At 38.1% G+C, this 3790-nt stretch overlaps 1 pseudogene; it reads left to right on the top strand.

Moving 5' to 3' along the window:
• Positions 1 to 1297: 1297 nt before the first annotated feature.
• Positions 1298 to 1872, top strand: LOC116628521 (annotated as a pseudogene).
• The last annotated feature ends 1918 nt before the right edge of the window (positions 1873 to 3790 follow it).

The raw sequence follows: 3790 nt of genomic DNA, 5'->3' as shown, positions 1-3790 counted from the left end.
ACAGATATATTCAGACCATTCCATCCAAAAACAGCAGAATACTCATTTTTTTTTTTCAGGTGAACATGGAACATTCTCCAGAATAGATCACATATTAGGCCACAAAACAGTCTCAACAAATTCAAAAAGATCAAAGTCATACCATGCATTTTCTTCTGGCCACAATGCTATGAAACTAGAAATTAACCACAAGAAAAAATCTGGAACTAGCACAAATTCACAGAGGTTAAATAACTAATGCTACTAAACAATGAATGGGTCAACCAAGAAATCAAAGAGGAAATCAAAAAATACATGGAGACAAATGAAAAAGAAAACACAACAATCCCAAATCTTTGGGATGCAGCAAAAGCTGTTCTAAGGAGGAAGTTTATAGCAATACAGTCCTACCTCAAGAAGCAAGAAAAATCTAAAAGTAAACAATCTAACCTTACACCTACAGGAACTAGAAAAAGAAGAACAAACAAAACCCCAAACCAGTAGAAGGAAGGAAATAATAAAGATTAGGGCAGAAATAAATGAAATAGAAACTAAAAAAAGCCAGTAGAACAGATCAATGAACCCGGGAGCAGGTTCTTTGAAAAGATCAACAGAAGTGATATATCTTTAGCCAGAACTCATCAAAAAAGAGAGAGGACTCAAATAAACAAAATCACAAATGAAAGAGGAGAAATAACAACCGACATCACAAACATGCAAAGGATTATAAGAGAATATTATGAAAAATTATATCCCAACAAATTGAACAACCTGGAAGACATGGATAAACACCTAGAAACATATAACCTCCCAAAACTGAATCAGGAAGAAATAGAAAATGTGAACAGACCGATTAGACAGATTAACAGCAATGAAATGGAATCAGTAATAAAAAAACTCCAAACAAACAAAAGTCCAGGACCAGACGGCTTCACAAGTGAATTCTACCAAACATTTAAAGAAGAGTTAATACCTAATCTTCTCAAAGTATTCCAAAAAATAGAAGAGGAGGGAAAGCTTCCAAATTCATTCTAGGAGGCCAGCATTGCCCTGATACCAACACCAGATAAAGACATTATCAAAAAAGAGAACTACAGGCCGATATCTCTGATGAACATAGGTGCAAAAATCCTCAACAAAATATTATCAAACCGAATCTAACAAATACATTTAAAAAAAAAATTCACTCACCACAATCAAGCGGGATTTATTCCTGGGATGGAAGAGTGGTTCAATATTTGCAAATCAATCCATGTGATACACCACATTAATAAAAGAAAGGATAAGAACCACGTGATCAGATTTGCTCATAGTCGCCATGATGGCCATGAGTTTATTGCAGCAGGCTTCGGTCACTGCAGTGGCTGCTCTCTCTGGCCACTGGCTTGGCACTCGGCTTGGATTTGGGGGCTTCCTCACCCGTGGCTTTCCGAAGACTGCAGCTCTTGTGTGACACAGTGGAGACCATGGGTAAAGACTGTTTACCATCAAACCTTCTGGTTTCTACGACAGGCATTTTTTTCAGTTTCAGGAAGTTCTACATTTTGTTGACTGGGATTCCAGTAGCAGTTGGCATAACTCTGGTGAATATATTCACTGGTGAAGCTGAGTTAGCAGAAATTCCAGGAGGCTATATCCCACAACACTGGGAATATTTCAGGCATCCTGTATCAGGATGGATTGCCCAAAGTTTCTTTGAAGGCCGTGAAAAGAATTACGAAACAGCAATGGCTAGCCTTCAAATTGAAGCTGAAAGGGTCGATTTATGGTTAAAGGACCCGGAAGTACAAAGTTTAGTTAATGTGTGAGAGAGGCGATGGTCCCCGGCATCAGTACCCGATCCTTGAGAAGGTGCTGATTGATCATTCTCCAAAAGCAACTCCCAACAACTAATCTTTTATTTCTCTAAATACAAAGTATATTTGTATTCTCTTAAGGGGAAAATTAATTAATAAATGTATTCTGTGTTTTTGCTCATGTGATGAATAAAAGATCCTCCATTGCTCTATTTCTCAACACATTGGTTCAGGTTAAGACTTTTGTGTGGGATTTCATTTTTTCCCCAGCTTTATTGAAGCATCATTGACAATACTGTAAGATATTTAAAGTGCACATTGTGGATGATTTGATACACATCGTGAAAGGCAGATTAAGACTTTTGATTTGTGGGTTTTGGCTTCCTCCTTTAAGAAGGTTTATTGGAGCACCTGGGTGGCTCAGTCGCTGAAGCGTCTGACTCTTGATTTTGGCTCAGGTCATGATCTCAGGGTCGTGAGATCGAGCCTCACCATGGGCTCTGTGCTCAGCGTGGAGTCTGCTTGAGATTCTCTCTCTCCCTCTCCCCCCTCCCTCCTTCTCAAAAAAAAGTTTATCATATAAAAAAAGAAAACTTGGGCATATAGGAATTTGTGGACTCCTAAAGGTGTAACTTTGAAAGTATAATGTTTTATTTGTCTGATAATCGGAATTTAGAGAAGTCTAGTTATGCTAAACATCAGGAAATACAGTAGTTTACATTCATGCATGTCTGTATTGTAGATACATAGATCATTCACAGGAAATTCAGAATTTCAAATTACATAAATACTGAACTAACTGTATAAACCATTAACACCTTAATAAACAACTTTTCAGTGAAAAAAAGAAAGAGAAGCATGTGATCATTTCATTGGATGCAGAGAAAGCATTTGACAAAGTACAAGATCCATTCACAACTAAAACGTGCAACAAAGTTGATTTAGAGGGAAAATACCTCAACATAATGAGAGCCATATATGAAAAACCCACAAAGAACATCATACTCCATGTGGAAAAACTGAGAGCTTTCTCCCTGGGGTCAGAAACGAGGCAAGGATGTCCACTCTCACCACTTTTATTCAACACAGTAGTGGAAGTCCTAGCTGCAGCCATCAGACACGAGAAGGGATACAAGGCATCCAAATTGGTAAGGAAGAAGTAAAATGTTCACTATTTGCAGATAACGTGATACTGTATATAGAAAACCCAAAAGACACTTCCAAAAAGCTACTAGAAATGATAAATGAATTCAGGAAGTTCTCAGGATACAAAATCAATGCACAGAAATCTGTTGCATTTCTAGACACCAATAATGAAGCAACAGAAAGAGAAATTAAGAAAACAATCCCATTTACAATTGCACCAGAAAAGAGTAAAATGCCTAAGAATAAACTTAACCAAGGAGATGAAAGACCTGTACTCTGAAAACTATAAAACACTGATGAAAGAAACTGAAGACAACACAAACAAATGGAAAGACATTCCATGCTCATGGATAGGAAGAACAAATACTGTTACAATGTCCATACTATCCAAAGCAATCTACAGATTTGATGCAATGGCTGTCAAAATACCAACAGCAGTTTTCACAGAACTCGAACAAACAATCTTAGAATTTGTATGGAACCACAAAAGACTTTGAATAGCTGAAGCAATCTTTTTTAAAAGAATATTTTATTTAATTATTTGACAGAGAGAGACACAGCGAGAGAGGGAACACAAGCAGTGTGAGTGGGAGAGGGAGAAGCAGGCTTCCCGTGGGGAGCCGGACGTGGGGCTCGATCCCAGGACCCTGGGATCATGACCTGAGCCTAAGGCAGACGCTTAACGACTGAGCCACCCAGGCGCCCCTAGCTGAAGCAATCTTGAAAAGAAAAACAAAGCTGGAGGTATCATAATTCCAGACTTCAACTTATATTACAAAGCTGTAGTAGTCAAAACAGTACGGTACTGGCACAAAAATAGACACGTAGATCAACGGCACAGAATAGAGAGTCCAGAAATAATCCCACGA

Source organism: Phoca vitulina, unplaced genomic scaffold (assembly GCF_004348235.1).
Source record: "Phoca vitulina isolate PV1807 unplaced genomic scaffold, GSC_HSeal_1.0 scaffold122, whole genome shotgun sequence".
Classification (NCBI taxonomy): Eukaryota; Metazoa; Chordata; class Mammalia; order Carnivora; family Phocidae; genus Phoca; species Phoca vitulina.
Note: the sequence above shows the minus strand (reverse complement) of the source record. Positions and strands in the feature narration are given on the sequence as shown.